The sequence below is a fragment of the Cyprinus carpio genome, chromosome B20 (genome assembly GCF_018340385.1).
Source record: "Cyprinus carpio isolate SPL01 chromosome B20, ASM1834038v1, whole genome shotgun sequence".
NCBI classification, from domain to species: domain Eukaryota; kingdom Metazoa; phylum Chordata; class Actinopteri; order Cypriniformes; family Cyprinidae; genus Cyprinus; species Cyprinus carpio.
In genome coordinates, this window is record NC_056616.1 from 29,226,089 (window position 1) to 29,247,640 (window position 21,552).

Below are 21,552 nucleotides of genomic sequence, written 5' to 3' on the forward strand. Positions count from 1 at the left end.
CCAGCTATGTTACCTAACACTTGAGGTATAAGACTTTTCTCAAAAGAAATGCTAGAAAAGCAAACAAACAACAATGCTTGGGGGGCCATTCCAGAAAAAAAAAGCTAGGTTAAGTATAGTTAGTAATAATGAATAAACCTCAACCTTATGTTCCAAAACGAGGTAACTTTAGGTATACTAGCTATAGGCCAAACCAGCTATCGATAAAAATAATCTTCTGTGAGTTGTAGTTATATTGTAAGGTAAGGTGTTTTAATGTAAGAGGTATTCAGCACTTAGAGTTTGCACTATTGATTAAGGCTCCCATGGACAATTTTTTAAGAACTATGAAAATCATAATCAACGTTTATTTTATGAATTGCTCGCAAATTTTATATCCAATCGACACACGAATGTGACATATCGCAGATATAAAATGGTTTGTTTTTGTTCTACACGTACTTTTTACAATGTATTTTTGTCATGTATAATAACACCAAACACTACACGTAAAACGTTTGAAGGAAGTATGGCTAAAAAAAAAACACTGGCAAGCAAATTTAGTGTTTTGTTTAATCCATCTATACATATACAAATTTTCGTATTAGTAATTTTTTGGTTGTTCACAGTATTACAACAAGTCTGCGAGACAAACTATCTGACAGCATTACTCAAAAAGATCAGCAAGATGCATCTTTGGAACAATATTCTCTTTGGTAAGTGGTCTATCAGACATAGAGTCGAGCATACGGGGTATTACGTGACTGTACGTTACAAACCCTGGCTTTCTGTAATACCCCTCTGGGATTGCCTGGTTTTCTAAATCATAAACGTTTTACATGACGCACTTACCATGATATTGACAGCAGTTCAATGTCCCCGAGAGACCTGGTGTTGGTTTTGGCCCTAGTTGACTGCGCTGCAGTTCTTACTATCAGATAAACCAGTCTGTGCTCTAGTAGCTCAGACTGGGAGGCAGCAGGTCCCAAGCCGGCTCTTCTAGATCTGTCCATTGCATTTGGGTCTCAGGTCTGGGTGTGGCCAACGTTTGAGCGCACTCGGCGCCGGTCTACACCCTTCACTAACATGGTTCTTGGCATTCCATGTCAAAAGTGTGGGCCCGCTGCCAACATCTTGCTTCTTGCACTCGTCAACCACTTCATTCAAGAGTATGGCGTTCTGTCGTTCTGCTGGCCAGAAGCATCTTACCGATGAGCTGCAGCAAAGCTTCCTTAGTCAACCAACTTCTGATTGCCTTCGATCTTAGGAGAAACATTTATACTCGTATAGTAAAAATCTAAGCTGGAATGGAGAATATTACATACCTCACATTGTTGAAGCGCCACATTTCACTGCAGTGATTGTGACAGCACGTACTTAAAAATTTAAAAAAACTGGCCAGACATGATATGAAATCAGATTTGGCAGAACAAAGTTTTCTCAACAACAGGACAAATCCTACCTCTGTTTTTACAGGAAACTATGCAGCGATTGGTCCGTATTATCATCCCACACGTTTGATCAGATTTCTTAACGAGAGGTCCAACAGTCTGTAGACAAAAACATTAAAATGACTATTAATGGGAAATATTGACCAAAAAAATGCATTAGATTTAAATCAATGCTTTTGTTTTGCCACCTTGACTGCGAGAAATGTAATCAGTAGACGGCAGCTGGTGTTGATGTGGCTCTCTTTTTCAGCTGAACTATCCACTTTCACTACGGGTCCATGACCACACTGGTACACACTGGTCCACTGAGCGGTCCCAGCTCGGAGCTGTAGGTGTAGGCTGAAGGCACCATGAAACTGAATGTATGTTTCCAATACATTGTACTGAGGGTTAAAAAAAAAAGAAGGGAGGCTGGTGAGTGGTCAAATATTTAACATGTACACCAGCATACTGTACATATAGTACATGTAAAACAAGTCCTTACCTGCACTGCAGTTTCTGGGTGGTTTTGAAGGAGGTTGACGGAGTTTCAGCTTTAAGTGAATACAAGATACAGTAAGTATAGCAGGAAACGTTAATATGGCACAAGAATTAGATACTTTTTTTTAATAAAATGCGATTAATTCTTTAAAATGTGTTCCAAATGATCACCTGCAGAATGCAGAAGACTTACCATAACTAAGTGGCGGTTCAGGTGTCTGATAATAAATTTAAAAAATCATATTGGGGTTGTATCTGACCATTACATTTTACAATTTTAAAAAGAATACATTAGATATATGAAATGAAAATGTTATTGATGAAATGTACATAATAAAAATACAAACCTCAGGAATACTTGTGTCTTCATGAACCATTGGGTCCTAAAAAAGAGACCAGCAAGCTTTTAATGTGTATTATAACTAATATTAAAGGCAAAACATATATTATCATACATAAGAGATTGGTAAATAATCTTTCCTTTCTTACCAGAAGCTTCTCCTCCTCCTTTAACCATTTTGTGTCCTCCTCCATCTGTTCTTTCTGCATCAATCCAAAGTATCCTGCATGTGCTCTTTCTCTTTCTGCCACAGCCGCTGAGCATCTTCCTTACTGGTCGGCCCAAAAAACTAAACTCACCCCTCCCTACCCCATGGCACACACAGAAACTAAAGATAGCTTCTAATGAACATATTATTAATTATTAAAACAATAAAAATAAATAAACCCTATGAAAGCCAATTATTTTATCATTTTAAAATCAAATAAAAAATCAAATAAATAATAAAAAATATGAAAAAATAAAAATGCATAAAAAATAATACATTAATACTGAAAGGCAGAACATTTGATAATAGGCCTAATTGTACCCCAAGACTGCGGCGACGAGGTGAGGATGTGGTTATGGCGAGCATGTTAGTTGAGTCCACAGGTGACTGGTAATCAAACGGGCTGGCCAGGTCTGGTGAACTGGCACATAAAGCCTCATTAAGCTGGTGAAAAAAAAAAGCAGCAACATTATCCAATTAATACAAACATATACTTAAACAAATGACTTTCATTAAATATTATGCATATTAATATTTATTAAATTCTATTTCGAAAACCATATTTATAAATGAATATACAATTAAATATCAGTATTCAAGGATCTATATTTACAAAATAATTTAGTGCTTAGTGTCTTGATATTTCAACAAAATAAACAAACTAACCTGAAGATGTAGACCGACACCAAGGGTATTTCCAAAGCGGCTAGTATTGACTCTGGAAGGCTGGAGGTGTAAACAAAACACACTGACTGTTATGCCGAATGTGCTGCTGTATCTGAGTGTAAGAGCAAACAAACAGCATATTAAAGCTGACAGCTACTTGGTGGAGGTTCGCTAATGTAAGCTTTGGGCTCCAGGATCCGGGTGTTACGGGCTTTGTCTCTCTCGCTCTCCACCTCTAACTCCTTCTCCATTTGGTGGACATCACTGTTAAAAAGAGCGTGTTGGTTCAAATTAATCTTTTTGACCAAATAAATAACATTTCAGTCACTGCAGTCCTCTTATGAGTAAAAAAAGATTCCATATTAAAAACATTGCTTACACCACTGTGTGATTTTTAACTCAGGATCACCAAATGACAGTAGAGAATGTTAGGCTTTTTTACGAATGCACAAGATACAGGGCTACATTATTTATAGGGCATGAAGGGAGAAACCTGATGTTGCAGGCTAGCTCGGGTGAAGGTTGGGTCTCTCGCGGGGGTCGTAGCTCCAGCAGCGGGTCATGAGAGAGTACAGGGCAGGAGGGCAGTGCTCAGGTTTGGGCAGCCTGTTCCCCTGTTCCAGCTGATTAATCACATCACGATTGTCCAGCCAGTGGAACGGCTGTTTACCTCGGCTCATAATCTCCCACACACACACACAGCTGGACGGGAGCAACACGAGAGGATAAAATGGATAAGTGAGGGGGAAATCACAAGGAAGGTTTGATAGACTTTTTTTGCATTTTACACCTCTGGTGTTTAGGAATATCATATGAACCCATAAAAATAAGTAAATGTTAAAAGGATAGTTCACTCAAAAATGAAAATTGTCATCATGTACTCACCTCAGGTCATTTCAAACCAGTTTGCATTTCTTTTTTTCTGAGGAACCACAACAGATCAAAGAGTTTCCCACTGACTTCCATTTATTTTTTTTGTCTATACCATTCTTCAAAAATATCTTCTTTTATTTTCCACAGAGGAAAGAAATGGCTACAGGTTTGGAAAGACATGAGGGTACATTATACAGTACTTCAGTTGCCCTTTTCTGAAAAACAGGCTCAAGTGTTGGGATCATCTGTCCATGACTTTCTCCTTGCTTCAGTACGGATGGTGCATCTGGAGGAGCAGCACTCTTATGTGAAGCCATCAATCAGAGAAACTGAGTGAAAGCTCAAGATTCATAGAACATGACAGCTGAGCTCCAGCAAAACAAGAGGCTCACTGTCTGCCTAGTCGTGTTATTTAACCAGTGTTTTAGTGAGGGGCTTCAGTAATAAAATCTATTGATGTCTCAAGCCCAGTATTAAGAATAATATTAATTGAAAACAAATATAAACTGCAGTACAGAAACTTTTACAGTTATATATCAACAGAATTCTCGCACCAAGAAATTAGATTAAAATTAACTGGCAAATTGTAAAAAGTTGTGATGGAAATTAAAGTCAGTTACTGTACGACAATTTGTATAAATTAACTTTAATAGTGGCCCTGGAGTGCTGAATAATGTTTGTAAGCACAGGACGGTTAAGCATGCCAAAACTGGATAATGGATTCATAAAAATGAATTATGTGCCCTGTGAGAATTTTTACGATGACTAATAGAGAGCCATGAAGGCAAATTTTAGAAATACTGGTTTCTGAACACCTTTTCTGTCTTAAAATATATATGAAATATATATGCTCAAAATTTTGTCAGTATTAATAAATCAAACAAGCGAGTGTCTGGGTAAATTAATGTAACAGTGTCATTGTTTGGTACAATGGACATGTCGAAATCTGTCAACTTTCTTCTATTCACTCACCGAACATCCACACATCACTGGCTATGGTGAAGCGTCTGAAGTTAATAGATTCAGGAGCCATCCATTTGATCGGTAAACGAGTAACAGATGCTGTAGACATAATGCAAGGTAATGAGAAATTGCTATGCTTGTTAAACGGAATATAAAAAACCCAACAAAGAATATTTTAGAAGATTTTATAATGTGACAGAGGAGTTAAGATTATTATAGTTGCAACAGAGAATGGAATGATGAATCATAAAATGATTAAACAAATCATAACTTTTATGAGTGTGTAAAACAGCTGAGGTAACCTTTGTAATATTCCTCATCCTCTATGTATCTGGAAAGGCCAAAGTCACCCAGCTTCACCGACTCAGGTGTGGCAACAAGCACATTTCGTACAGCTATGTCTCTGTCAAGCAGATCACACCAACACACACAATTCATTAGACCACTAGTGAACAATGATTCTGTTTTGTAGCCTTATCCATATTAAATTATATTAACAGCATAAGAAAGTGAGTGAAAAGATGGTTCATTTTACATCATAATTGAAAAAAAAAAAGACCCACTGTATGCATGTACTGTATGCATGTACTGTAAACAATTCCGCCCACTGTATGCATGTACTGTAAACAATTTGAGTGATTTCCCAAAATACTTTGTTTTAAAATGTAAAAGCATTACTATACGTACACTAACCATTAAAACATTTGAGGACAGTAAGATATTTTTTTTAAATAAATGAATACTTTTATTCAATTGATCAAAAGTTACAGTAAAATAAATTTTTAATATTACGAAATTTCAATTTAATACTATTCTTTTGAACTTTCTGTTCAAAGAATCCTGCAAAAATGTATCAATGTTTCCACAAATATATTAAGCAGCCGCAACTGCTTTCAACGGTGATAATAATAAGAAATGTTTTCATGAGCAGCAAATTAGCATATTAGAACTGATTTCTGAAGGATCATGTGATACTGAAGACTGGAGTAATGATGCTGAAAATTCAGCTTTGCCATAATTACTTTTTAAAATACATTACAATAGAAAAAAACGGTTATTTAAATTGTAATAATATTTCACAATCAAATAAACACAGCCTTGTGAAAAAAACTTCAAAAAAATTTAAAAATTGTACCCGACCCCAAACTTTTGAATTGTAGTATATACAGAATAATAAAGAATGGAAAAATATTGAAGTGCATGTTGGACCTGTGGACCATGTTCATTCCCTGTAGGTAAACAAGAGCTTTGCAGATCTGTAGGCTGAAGAGTACCAGAGTTACACTGGGTAAATTTTTGGTCAAGTACTTCCCCAGCTGTAAAAAACAAAAACAAGTAATTTTTAGTATTAGCATAGCAAAAAAAAACAAAACAAAAAACACTTTATTAAAGTCAAGCATTACACATAACAGGCAATAAAGCTAGGCTTTGCGCTGCTCTGAGATGCCCTTTTTTTTTCAGACCCTATGGTGGTTTTTTAGTTGGTTTTATTAAATCATGCACATGTTTGGGTTCACCATTAGTTGACTGCTCAGGCCAGTCATTCTGTACTTGACAAGACGCAGTGTTGTTGATTCATTCAATACTGAACTTCCTGTGAGTTTGTAAACAGTTTATGACAGTTTTACAGAGCCTATAAATGTTAATAGAGCCATATCTATGGCATTCACATAATTGAGTTTGCTAAATCAATCACAGCGGTTCTGGCAATTGGAATTACACTATGGATTGAAACGGGGAATTTTATTGATTTCATTTAAAAGTTATGTAAACCCCTCTATCTCATATAATATATTACCACCCTCGCCAAAATAATCACTTCATAGTGACAACATTATTGGTCCTGCAAATTTTCCAAAAGATGTGTTTTGACATATAATACAAATAAGAATGATAACATCCAGCATCTGGGCTGTTGTTTACCTCCCCGTGCTGACACAGCTCCATGGACAATCCACACAGGGTCTTCCTCAATCACCCCAATCAGTCGCACTATGTGCGGATGGTCCAGGTTCTTCATGATGACTGAATTCAGATAAAAGAATACAGTTTTACTCATTATTATATTTTTATATTTGTATATTTATTGTTTATTTTTGCTACATTTTAAAATGTCTAATATAGATTGTTTTCAAAATCTCATTAAAAAAAAACATTAACTGATGTATTACATAAAAACTTCGCTTATTTATTAGTATATTATTGCATCATTTTTTTAGTATTTCTGCTACTGTGTCATTTCCACCACAGCCAACAATTTTAACAATTTTGCCACTAAGTTTTTCAAAAGTTAATTCACAGAGACAACAGCAGTGGGTTCTCGCAATCTTTTTGACCAACTGTCCACAACTATATTTATTCCCATGGCTTTAACGGTTGATTATTTGTGAGTGTGATTTATTTGATAAGGATAAAAAAAATAAAAAAAAATCTACTCAATCAAATATTTTAGCTGCACCTGGAATATCTAGAAATATGTATATTCTTTATAAAAAATGACCATGGTGTTTTTCAGATTTTATTCATTCACTTTTTCAAGTAGCAATCAAACTTTTAAATTTAGGCTTCCTCATATATCACATAATATAATGCTGTGGGAATCTTGATTTTCTTTGCGCATAATTTCTAATCAAACTGTAATTGTGTCACATTATGCAACTGTATTTATTGTGTTTATGTAAAATATGCAAAATTATAGCTATAATTTTAGCCATAGCAAGTCAAAGAAGTCCAGAAATATTTAAAATGTTATTTCCACCACAGAATGTTATTAAACCCAATACATCATTTGAGATATGCTAGAAAAAAAAAAACAAAAAAAAAAAACTGACAGTTCAGAAAAAAAGACAGAATTCTCTGTTGATTGATGAGTATACACACTTGTTGTATACACAAATTTAATATGATGTGATCATTTATAATCTAAAAGTGCACAGTTCCAAAAGTGGCCATAGTTGAAGAAACATCTATTGACTTTAATAGGCTATAATAAGTACCCTGAGTTTTCATTTACATTACCAGCTTCACCCACGAACTTTCTCTGACTGACATCAGGTGCACATTCCTTACAAGTCTTCACCGCAACACTAATCTTCTCCCCATTCTAACCAAGACAATTAAAAATGAAACTAATCATACTGTATTAGCTAAGTCACCAGTGATGAGATTTGCTAATGTTATTGTAAGACATCCAACACCATTATGCTAAATGAATGTACTGTAAAAGGAAAATCTAGATTTCGACCTGCAAAAAACATTTTAGTTGTCATTGCATCATCACATGACTAAAGTGTCTAGTACTGCTTGCCTTTTTCTGGTAAACTCCTTCATGAACCTCCCCCAAAAGAAGCCTTCACCCAGCATACGTTTCAGGATAATATCTTTCCTGGACAGTCCAACCTTTACTATTTTCGAAACACATGAAGGGCACATCAGTACAAAAAATAATGAGTAAGTGCACTATTTTACAGTAATACTGACACTGAACGATTCCCATACATACCAGGTGGTGGCGGCTTTTCATCTGGGATTTCACAGTATATATCAGAGTCTGAAAGATAGATTTGATGTTATCACATTGTCGTGAACTTGTTATCATAATACAGCAAATATCAAATTGAGTGTCTGAATGGATTGTAACTAAAGGAGTGGTCTGATACCCACTGCTGTATCTGAAGCTTTCTGTCTTCTTCCTAACAGTAAGGAAAGAGCGATCAGAAATAAGGACAGCGAAATAAAGCACCAATCCATTTTACTTTGTGAATTATTCCATAAGAGATCACTTTAGAGTTAAAGCTATTCATATTCATTCTGTGTTGTAGTCTTGAGGAGAAGAAAACAGAGAAAGAGGAATGCTGATGTACTCACCCACAGGGAATTTCCAGGAAGAGAGTTGCGCAACTGCACACCTAAGACAGCGAAGATAAATCTCAGTTTGCAATACAGAGAAATATGGCAATCCCCAAACCCACATTAATCACAAAAGACATGATTGAAAATGCACAACATTCAGAGAAGAGCTGCCATAAACTCTCAGCATTTCGAAAAAGTCTAGTCATTTATCTTCAGACTTTTTCCAGATGGCAAGAATTTAGAAAAGAAATAATGATCAATTCCCTGGAAGCTGTCCACACAACTTCTAACTCTTTTTAAAAGACTCTTTGTAAAATGACTACTGACATTCGCAGACATATATTAATTGGGGGCTTACCTTTAGGAGATTTACTTTTATTTGGACCAAACTATCAAGAGATGAGTCTGTGTGGTTAAGCAACCGACAGTAGCCATCGATCAGATCAGCCATGTTCTCCGCAATGGCCAAAGATGCCACATGCTGATAGAAGAGAGGTTAGGAATGAAAAAAAAGGTCACGGCTAGTTTACCAGAAGAGTGGCATTGTGCATATGAAGTTTAACACAACCTAATACTGAAGTGAGAACATTCTCACCCTGTTTGGCACCCTCAATTTCGATAAGTTACAATGTTCTCCCATCATTCTGTGTGTTATACTTGATACTTCGGATCTGTTTAAATTCAGCAAGGCAAACAGCCTGAGGAGAGGTAAACGAGCATGAACTTGAAACAACATTTGGACAATGACAACTGGCATGAAAATAAGAAATAAATACTTGATTGAAATTAAGTATGAAATTGCTCACGGTGGAGTCTGCTTTGGTACGTGTGCCGAATGCCTTTGGGACCGATGACTAAATCCACTGCTAATCTCCAACCTTGCTGTGTAGATTAAGAGGGACATTAAATCTTCCACTTTGAATAAACCCCCAACATTTTTTAACACCTAAGTTGGAGAACTTAACCACTAGCTCACAAGGAAATATTTCCTCGTCAAAGTTGAAGAATTCCCCATAGATCTCGAAGAACTTGATCATACACTCGTCCTCCTTTAGTAATGCATACTGCTGAAATGTTTGCTGGATGAGCTTCCTGAGTTGCTTTGGCTGGTTAAAACCAAAATTTTATAGGATAGAGGTAAAATTTCAGTGTGCTAAGCTCTCATAAGCTGCCACTGTGTTTCGTTTTTTTAGTTTATTTTATCAGGGTCCTAATTTATTTTAGGGTTTATTTTTGATTGGCTAGCTGCATATTATCCCTGCATTTTTTCCATTCATGCTAAAAAAAAAAAAAAAAAAGATTACATATGAACAAATCTGAATTATGCTGAATTTAAATATCTTGGTAAAAGGTTTGCAATTTAATCTGTCTTTAAAGTGGGTATCGGTCTTTAAAGTGTTTTGTTAGTTTGGTGTGTTTCCTCCTTTTGAGGTCGCCTTATCTCAGTGCTTTTATGAAGAGAGTGCATCTGCACACCTTTCAGATAGCTCACCAAGAACCGGGTTGACCGGGTACTCGGTACCACCGGTACTTAAAAAAAAAACTGGTACTGTAACATTTTCTTATTTTTAGTACCGACTTGGTACCAAAGTAGCGGGTCTTTTGACAACACTATAATGGACTATATAATGGACTTGAATAGAGGCCAACAGGTTGAAGGTCCAAATTGCAGTTTCAATGCAGCTTCAAATTGCACTACACGATTCCAGCTGAGGAATAACAGCGAGATATTCACCTCAATCGCATCTTCGCTCAAGTTCAAAAATTTCAACTGGAGCGGAAAATTTGCCTGACGCAAAGAGCTTATTGGCACATCTGGTTGAATCAGAAAATGGAGGAGCATATTGTAGCTGTTTGCCAGCACCCCGAAATTATATGATACAACTTCACTGAGTTTTGTGCGCCTCTGTATGGTGCAAGAGTTTTTTTTTTTGGGACTTCCACAACAGATAAAAAGCAGCGATCGTATTTATCCTCACCATGGTTATACTCGCGGGATGTTTTTCGCCTCACTCGCTCAAATAAAAACATAGTGCGAGTGACACGAAAAAAACATCCCAAGAGTAATCTAGAGCGATGGGCATATTCGCTTTTGGTGTGAACACTCTGTAGCATCTGCTTAGGATCCTGTACAATCGTCGTTTGGGTTTTATGGCTTAGAGATTCCTTTTAGCCTTTTGACATTTGCATATAAATACCAGACATGGTCCTACATTCTACATTTATATGGGTGCTAAATTGCAAATGTTTTCCCCATACTATCAAGGAGATGCTAAACAGCTCCACCACTATCGTCTCTCCATCGAACTTCAAACACATTCCCAGAGAGGTGTAAATGACCCCGGGTGCCAGGCACCAATGGCCTGGCTGACCAGCAAACTACCCCAAAGCGCGCAATACACATAACACACACATATAAAAACATTTTCTTTATTTAGACTATAATTAATCAGTTACAATTGTATCTGGTATATGCATGTGCTGTTTGTATGTTTCCCTATTATATTAGCCTAGTTACAATTCTTTATTTGTATTAATTAGACTCTCAATCCTTATATTCAGGTACAGCATATGAGTGTATCTCTGCTTTAAGACCGTCTAGGTGTTTCGTTCTTTGTATCAAAATGATCTGCTCTTTATTCCCCAAACAATTGTGTACACTATGTGATCGTGAAATGCATCATACTATTTGTACCATATTTTGGGTAAAACTGCACCAATCCTCCAGACCAGCAATAAACATGCAAATGGGCCATAAGCGGAGACAAAGAAAGTTTTCCCCCTTTCAAAATTCATGCTTCTGATTGGCCGTCCCACCCAAAAGGTGGGCGTGGATAGAAACTATCAAAAGTCATTATCTCTGGCTAATCAGAAACGCTTGCTTTTCGAGACGAACACTATCCAAGACTCCACAAAACTCTTCTCGAGTTTGATTTTCCGGCAGTTTTTATCTTCAAAATAACTTTGTCGAACCGCTGTGGTCCTTCCTATTTTCAGAAGAACCAGAGGACAAAAATCTCCAGCTTACTTCTAAAAGAACTCATCAAGAACCTCCGTTGTCTACCGCATCAGGACTCTTGTTTCAGCAATGTTAGCTATAGGTTCATTTATTAAATCCCTTATATTCACAATTGATTTGTCTCTTTGTGCTGCTCACAATTCGAATCACTGAATGTTTGATTTCTTGCTACAAGATAAACTACTCCTATTACTGCATAAAGTAGTAACGTTATTCTTCCTTGGCCAGGAAAATAACCATTCCTAGAAATAATAAATGATTATAGTGTCTGCTTGGTGGACGGACAGATCAAATAATTGTAATATCAATTCTGCTACAGTTAATTCTAAAATAATAATAATAATTTAATATTCCCTTTTTGAGCTAATTTGCTACAACACCATAAGGGTCTTATCTAGCAAAATTATCTGTCATTTTCTTAAAAAATAAAAATGTGTAGACTTTTTAACCACAAATGCTCGTCTTGCACTAGCTAAGCGATGCGCATCCACTTCTTCAAACATTACGTAATCATGTTGGAAACGTCAGGTGCGGTTAGTTCGTCATCTGTGTACTTCGGTTCAAAAAGGTTGGATATGGCAAAAACTTCATCTCGTTAACTTCAAAATTGTCCAACATCATCGTCTTAACTTTTTTTGTAAAGGGCGTTTGATTTCTTTGCACGTTCGCTTTGTAAACACTGGGATGGTACTTCTGCCTAGGTCACACATGATAACATGACGCGTGAGGTCAAGCTAGTAGCATTTGTGGTTAAAAATATATATGTTTAAATTTTCTTAGAAAATGACCAAACGTTTTGCTAGATAAGACCCTTATTTCTTGGCTGGGATGGTGTAGAGCCCTTTGACGCTGCAATTCAGACCTTTCAACCCATTGGCCACCACTGAAGACCACTATATGGGGTAAAATACCGGAATGTTTCCTCAGAAACCTTCATTTGTTTTTCGACTGAAGAAAGAAAGAAAGGACATGAACATTTTGGATTACATGGCGGTGAGTAAATCATCAGGAAATTTCTAATTCTGGAAGTGAACCTCTCCTTTAATACAATAATGGCACCACAGAAAAGTGGAAAACAAATCTAACCTTCATACTGTCAATAAGTCTCTTAGGAAGAACAGGGTCCAGACCAACATCTTTTCTAAATAAAAAAGCCACCATGTTAGCAAACATTTTTTTTTTAAATTCACCTTTTTAAAATTACTTAAGTAAAAAATGACCAATATGAACTTACTCTAGCAAGTCAAAGTTGGACCTTTTCTCTAGACCTTTGGCATTCATGTCTTTATAAAACCTCCTGAAAGACAGAACAAACCATATATGCGATGCAATGCCCTGAAATTACCTCACAATTCAATAATGTTTTGTATGCAGTAAAAATACAGTAATGTAAATTATTTAATAATCGAACATTGCTTATTTTAGTTCTGGGAAAACTCTGTTTATAGCATTGGAAATATGTACTTAGTTGCCGGTCATGAAGTCCTGCAGTTAGACTGGATAATCAGACAATATAAATAAAAGTAAACAGACTATGCTTTCTGTTACCTGATCTCCAAACAGCCCAGCTGAAGTGCCATGCCGTCGGCCAACTTTGCTAGCATGATGCTGCATGTAGTCACAACGCACCTGCCAGAAGAGGAACAGTATTTACATGAACTGACTAACAAAAAATAACCACTTACTATCAGGAAGCAAATCTGTTTGCTTACCTGTTGATAGAAATACAAAAGGAAGGTCCTGTCCTCTTTTAACCTCTTCATGAAATCAGTGGGAATGTAGCGAATCCTAAGATCATATCTGAAATTAAAACACACATGCACATTTATGAAAAGTTCAAATAATGGCCAGCATACTGGTGATACTGTATGAGTAAAGAGTGACCACTTTCATTCTCCCTCACTTCCATTCCGCCTCAGCGTGAGGGCTCTCGTAGCGTTGCTCAACCTCTCCTACAGTCAGGTCTGGATGAAAGCCAGTGGAGCTCCTCAGATTTGAGGTGTTTGAGCCTAAGCCCAAAGCATCCTGGGTTTTGCACATTTGGGCCCAAACGGCCACTGATCAGAATAGACTGGATGATTGTCTGATGAAATAACCAAAACACAAGTGTTCAGACATGGTATTCCAACATTTGGCATAATATTACTAGAAATACCACGACTATCAGTTTTTCTAGTCATACAGATTACCATTCAAACATTTGGGGGCAGTAAGATTTTTCACTTTTATTCAGCAAGGACACATTTTAAAATGACAGCAAAGACATTAATAATGTTACAAAAGATTCACATAAATGTTGTTCTTTTTGAACTCACACAAAAATATTAAGCGTCATATCTTGTTAAACATTGATAATAATAAAAAAAAAGTTTGAGCACCAAATGCATATTAGAATTACATTTTAAAATATATTAAAATTTAAAAGAGTTCCTTTAGATTTTAATAATATTTCACATTATGATATTATTTTTGATAAATATATGCAGCCTAGGTGAACGTAAGACACTTCTTTCAAAAAACATTAAAAAAAAAACTTTTTTGAGCCTAGTAGTGTATGTATACCTTGATCTGCCATGAGCTGTCACATTTTTGACCAGTTTGAAGTTTTTGCTGAGGTTGTTGCTGCTGCTGAAGCACACTTTGATGATCTTTACAGGAACGCCATCTCCAACAGGACCCAGGTCAGGGCTTTTGATGCCCCCATCCCAGTCCTGGGTTGGTACCTTCCAGGAAAAGGGTGCTTGCATCACTCGCATGTCCTCAAAGATATCCACACACCATTACACAATCATCTCATCTGGTAGTAAGGCCAGTTTGGAAACACAAGAACAGGGTTTATAGTTAACTGAACCATGTGTGGCATGTGCTAAGGCATTTTCCATTAATAGCAACATATATAATACTTGTATACACTAAAACATAAAGCAGTCATTTTAAAAGCGAAAAATTAATTTATGCATCACAAAATTATAATTTACAGCATGAAACTAGATATTAATTTTGAGATTTGTTAAAGATTATACATTTAACGATTTATTAGAGTTTTTTAAAGATTAACTTTTAAGTGAGCGTTAGATGATGGCAGATCTACACATAAAAATAAGGGAAACTCAGCATTAAATATACAGTATCTATATAGGCCATATATACAATATCAGTAGATACAATAACATTTAAAAAACTAATATATGGTATGGTACCTATATAATGTGCATAGCATATTAGACAACCTAAAACTTTACCAGATTCAAAAGCCTTCACATACCATTCACCTACTTCAATGTATCCATTCAGACCAAAGTTTTACACTGTGTTTGCTCACAGTGTTGTGTTTCTGTGCTCAAATATCTTTCACACCCTTGTGATTGTATTTACTGGAATGCAGAGCTGATACAGTATTGACTGATTTGCAGTGTGGTGTCATACTGTTTAGATGGTGTCTGACATAAAATCTAAATGCACAGCAAGTTGCTATGAATGCATGCATGTATGTATGTGAGTGTGTGTTTCTGTGAATGCATTCCCTTTTAGGGCCTGTCTTGCTGTGATGTTTGCCTGAGGCAATGAATTCCTAGAAGTAAGGCAACATGCCTTTTTTAACTTACTCAAGCATCTACCTATATTTTTGCACAGACAACTGAAACAGTCTTTTGTAAAGCCTACATATGACAAAACCTTTGTGTTAAATAATGTGAAATTAATTATAAACCCTATTGTTACTATTTTAAATGTGTCATGAATGCTAAGAATAAATGTCTGTTTTATGTTTCGTTTTGGTTTTTAAGTCTTCTTTTAAGTGACTAATCATTTGATTACACAGGGCTAAAGTTACAGTGTCACACTTGAGTAAAGCTGACATTGTTTTTAAGTTTGGTTAGTTAAAAAAAAATTAAAAAAAAAATCACCAGTGTAGCAACCAGAATGACTATTGACTTGTTCTGAAATAGTTAATCTAGCACAGAAAACGTGTACGTGGGATTTGACCTCTAGAGGCTATAGTTTTTGCAAGATAACACCAGCTCCGAGCTACGGAGCACAAAGAGAATACAGGACCTGCTCAAGGGGAGGAGCCCCTTACACATGAAAACAGATTTATATTGATAAAAAAAAAGTAATACAATGCTAGATTCTAAAACAATAAAGATGCTACAGATTTGTAGTAGTTTTATGTGTCTAACATTTATTAGATATTTATAAGTATTGAAAATTATAAATAGTTCTATGCTTTTTTGTTTAAAACATATAGCTATGTCCTGACTGAGAGCAGGAAGCAAATAAATAAATAAACATGGATAGACACATGTCTACTCTTGTGTTCTGTTGTTCATATATTGTTTTATATAAATTGATGTTCTTGTTGATTTTCCCTACTATCATCTATAAGGGAATAAAGTACACATGCACCTATATAATGCTTAGCTTTTAATTATATAATTGCATGTTGTTTCGTGGAACATATTCCTCCTCACCCAAAACAGGCCAAATAAAGTGTGCCTTGCAGTTATCCTCGATAGCAGGTTTTCGTGGATAGTGGACACACGCGCTCTTTGAAGACACTGGAATGCGCGTGCACAGAACTGTACCTGCGCAGACTTGCCCTTCCAAAACACACACATATAGCCTTATTTGTATATAAACACATGTAAAAGAGTTTTTTTGTTTTATTATGTATTTTAAGTAATATTATATCCATATATTACGACAATTTTGGATCCCTCTTGAATACACTGCAAGTTTTGTGATTTTAATGAGTGAGCTATTAACAATTTGGTGTGACTATTCTTGTAAAATAAAAGCTAGTGCGATGTTTCGCCCTCCGCCATCAACCCTGTATTCATTTAAATTGCTCACTAACCTTGCGAAGTTGTGTTCTAGTTTTTTCCCATTTCCTCAAAGTTCCCAGTCAAAGTCCAGCTCTCAGACTCAGGTACAGAGAGACTGCTGCTAAAGCCACGCCCTTCGCTTAAATGCACTTCCTATTTTTGGCACCGCCGTTATAGGTGAGAGAAAACAGTCACCACTAAAAACACGCTGTCATATAGTAATAGCTATACACACATTTGATTAGAAACTCCATCAAGTTTGCAAAAGTCTTGATATGTTGTAACAGCTCAAGTGGTAGTAATAATAATAATAAAGTCTACCTAATTTTCCTTAATTTTGAACGTTTCCAAGAAATATATATACTTTTTCTACACTCACCTTCATTTATTCGTTGTTGTTTTTTTAGACACGACTGACATCTAGTGGTCACCTAGGAATAACTATTTTAGACTTTGCCATTAATTGTAAGGTGACGCAAAAATTCAGTAAGCTATTTATATCTTTCATGAACAATAATTAGGCTACTTAATGTTACTTTATGATGTTTACATTGTTACCTAATCAAATAAGCATTAGTGATGTGCATTGCAATTTTACGTAACACATTTGAATAAGTGAGGGATAATGAGGTACAATGAACTTTAGCCTGTAACATTATTAGCTTTGATTGACGTTAAATTAACAGTTTTTTTTCCCTCACACAACAGTTACATTCAGATGAATCTATATTACCCTTAAACGCTGCTGTTGTTCAGTGCTGTTACTGTTAACTAAAACTAAAACTATTTAAAAATTACTTTTGCTGTTTGAAATAAATGATAAAAAATGGTTGAAAAACTTATATTTAAAAAACAAACAAAAAAAAAAAAACAGAAATTCTAAAAATTAAAAATGTTGCCTTGTCAGGTTAGTGATATAAATAAGTTTAAGTACTAAAATTAAAATTATAATAAAATAAAGCTTTAGCGATTATAAACATACAAATTACAAAAGCACATAACAAAATTAGTAAAAATGAAACAAAAATGAAAGCTAAAAAATGAAAGCTAATTAAAAATATAAATAAATAGTTTATAATACTAAAACAGCACTGCCATGGCGCTGCTCTATATTAGCATTCTTGGATTAAAGAACGGGTTAAGAACTGTTGTTGGTTACATGTTAGTTTATTACTGTCTAATGTCTGTGAAGAACACCACAAAAGTTCTGCAACAAATTTGAAATAGTTATTGAATCATAAACTTTCTGCCTCTGTAGATGGCAGTATATTCACAAAAACACTGGAAAACATCACTTCATCCTCTGTGATGGAAAAACAGCTGGATGTAATTCTTTGTGCAGTGTCTAGAAATGACAATATGGTTGATTTCCTGGTCACAGACATTGCATGGCCCTTAAACTTATTTCTGACAGCTTGACCCCTTCAGGATGAATGAAGCATGCGTGAGGGACTCCAGTGTTGTGGGCAGATGGAAGTCACACTGATCAGTCTTAAATAATCGGACTGTTTAATGTGCAAAAAGTAGACACTCACATCAAGAGCAGACTCATATTACAGAGGTTACTGCTACAGTAAGGGTTCTATATTCTACAAGAACAATATTTTTGTCCTACAAATTTAAAAGTATAGGCTATCATCTGTCAGTTTCATTCTTGGATCTTTGATTTGTGTCCAACTATATAATGAATATGAAATTAGAGCTGTTCCAGCATCATAGGTTGTGCCTGTTCTGTTCTGAGGTAACTCAACCAAGAAGAATTCCAACTGTTAGACTTTAATGAGACACGTTTAAATGCTCTTTATATTGAGGTCACACCCATTGCTCTTTTTGCTGTCATTCTGTCACCACACTGGCAGAAATGGGTCGAGAAGTCATTTAACTATGCAAACCATCTCTTTCTCAAGGTGGCACACTGTAAAAAATTATGACATGGATTTACAGTATATACCTTTAGAATGTTTTTATAGTAGTAGTTCTACAGTTTACTAGTAGTAACTTCATAGTGAACACACTTGGAGAAAAATAATTAGTATAAATAACAAGTAGGGCCCAAATGTATTGTGTTAATATAAAACAATTTTCTGCATTAATTTTCACAGGTGTTTTGAATTACACATTGCATCATGTATTGTGTTGTTTTACGGAAGGTTAAAGGAAATGCCCGTAAAATGAATGACAAATGTCCAGCAGAAAATGGCCAATGCTATTCAGTTCTTCATTAAATTTTGTGTTTGTGTTTGTGTTTGTGTGTTTTATATCCATGTAGTTAGCGTATATTACTCAGTACTTTCACTTTCAGTACAACATGAGTGCATGTACTGTAAAATAAAGAGTATATTATATTATATTATATTATATTATATTATATTATATTATATTATATTATATTGGGTTAATATAATAACCCTAACCCTATTATATTAATTAATTTTTTTCATAACATATTACTGTCGAATATTGTAAAATTTGTTTTGACAGCTTAATGTCTGTGATTAGGATTGGTGTTATTTTAGTATCATTTAGATAATGTTATAGTTTTTATTATAGTATTTAGAGACAGTTTTTATTGCTAGTGTAGTAGTATTTTTTTAGTAAAATAGAATAGCAATTTCATTTAGTCATAATTATATTATTTATTATTATTTTTTAAATGTTTATAAAGTTTTTATTATTTTTATTTCATTTCATTTTATTTTCAGTTTCAGTGTTATTTTTATATCAAGTTAAACTATATGAACTGAACTAAACTAGAAAATGAAAAAATGTTGCATTAGAAACTATATATGAAATTAACACTTTTTTCCTGTTTATTTTATTTAGAATAATGAAAGCTTTTTTAATGGTTTTAGTGTTAGTTCATTATAATAAACCTTTTGGGAATCAAGAACATAAAATGTTGAACAAAGATATATTGACACATGACTGTACATTAGATACTGTATGTGTAAAAGTAGTAAATATACTGATTCACAAGCTAACTAGTGAGCTCTTTCTAAATGGTTCATTTTAATTAGAGTCAGGTAGCTCTTCTCAGAGAAACATGTGGGAGGACATCACACCTGTGACTCATGACACCACAATCACTGCTTTTGCTGCTTATCAAAATCAGGCCGGATATTACTGCTGCTTCCCACTGTACCATGAGGGCAAAGTGGGCTATGCTGGGTCTTCTATGTCATAATTAAATTAGACTTTATTACAGTGCCATTGAGCTTGTGAGCAAACACACACATATATACACGTGCACTTAAATGTCAAGCATCAATGGAATAATGAGAGCTGCACAATCACACCTGCCATCAGTGTTGTTATGTATAAACCTCCCTATAATAGAGGTGGACGGTTAATATTCATAATAATTAATAATATTAAATAGATCATATTAATTAACTTTTTTTTTTAACAAGTTATTATTTTTTTTTTTTTTTACTGTTTTGTATCTGTGTGATGTATACTGAACCGGAGGTCAGGTCTATAGAAATTTCCAGAAGAAAATCTGAAGTGTAGGTAAAACCCTAATATTTTATCTTTATACGCAAAAAAAATACATACAAAAAAAAAAAACAACAACAACAAAAAAAACTGCTTTTCAACAAGTATGCAAATATATATTAAAATATATACTTACCCCAAATCTTGTGTAATAGTTGTGCATCACAGTTTCCACAAAGATATTATGCAGCACAACAATTGATAATAATTGGTGTTAATAATGAATGTTTATCGAGCACCTAATCAGCATATATTGGAAATGATTTCTGAGGAATTTATTTGACACTTAAGACTGGAAAAATGACTAATGAAAATTTAGCTTTGCCATCACACGAATAAATGACATTTTTTGAAATATATTATTCAAACAGGAAACAGTTATTTGTAATAATAGTTTTCATAATATTACTAATTTTACTGTATTTTTTGATCAAATAAATACTTGGTCTTGTGGAGACTTCTATTAAAAACATTTAAATATTAGTCCCGGAATTTTGTAGGTCAGTGGATAAATGCATTTATATTAACAAGTATGTAGCAACTCTTTTTTCTTTCAGTAATAGTGGCTCTGTGTTTCTGGAATTCCAGTACATGTTCACCATTCATTACACAACCCACAACACCAACAGAAAAACTCCGTTCAACAGTTTCTGCTATTTGCCATAAGTGTGGGGAGCAAAACCAGTCATGGTAAAAAGAGGTGTTGACAGGTCGCCATCATTAATGATGCCTATGGACAGACAGTTCACACTAAAATAGCATAGTTGATTTAGCAACATCAATCCAACATTAATGTTAGCAGAAATGAGGTACAGGATGAAGCTTCCCTTTTCCCTGTTGATCATAGCAGATTATGTATTTTGCTGTTTTGGCACATTTAAAGTAATTCTAGAGATGTAGCTTCACTGCACAGAGACACAACTGCAATTGGCACAACAGCTAGTGGGACAAAAAAAAGGACAGAGAGACATTGACAGGCAGAGATAGACAGAGGGCGAAGGTCAAAACTTTTAGCTGAAAGTATTTTATATATGCAGAAAGTATTCAAACCAGGCATAACTGAAAAGAAAAAGACACGCCCTTACTTGCAATTTGGAGCAAGGCTTGCAAGAGACCTGTACTGCCCTGAGCCAGTTCCACAAAGACAAAGGCTAGACAAACATTTGGATAAAGTTACCAAGCCGATCTTTCTAGATATAAAACGGTTTATTTCTCTCATGTCCTGGTGGCTGTCTGGACGGACTTACCCTGGGACAGGGGGACTCAGAGACTGATGATGGAATATGGCTGAGAGACTCGTGACTCCCGTCACAGTCATGCCTTGAGAGACACACACACATACACCAGGGGACCTGAAACACACTGATGTGTATCAGCTTAGAATGCCCCTCCCCCCTCCAAAA

General features: G+C 35.2%; 1 long non-coding RNA gene and 1 pseudogene across 1 annotated transcript; both read right to left on the reverse strand.

Moving 5' to 3' along the window:
- Positions 1 to 978: 978 nt before the first annotated feature.
- On the reverse strand, positions 979 to 14,166 carry LOC122140988 (annotated as a pseudogene).
- Positions 14,167 to 14,590: 424 nt separating this feature from the next.
- On the reverse strand, positions 14,591 to 16,794 carry LOC122141078. The gene is made up of 3 exons (XR_006157530.1): positions 16,687 to 16,794; positions 16,301 to 16,429; positions 14,591 to 14,628 (listed from the first exon to the last, which is right to left on the reverse strand). It is a non-coding gene; the product is annotated as an uncharacterized LOC122141078 (long non-coding RNA).
- Positions 16,795 to 21,552: the final 4,758 nt, after the last annotated feature.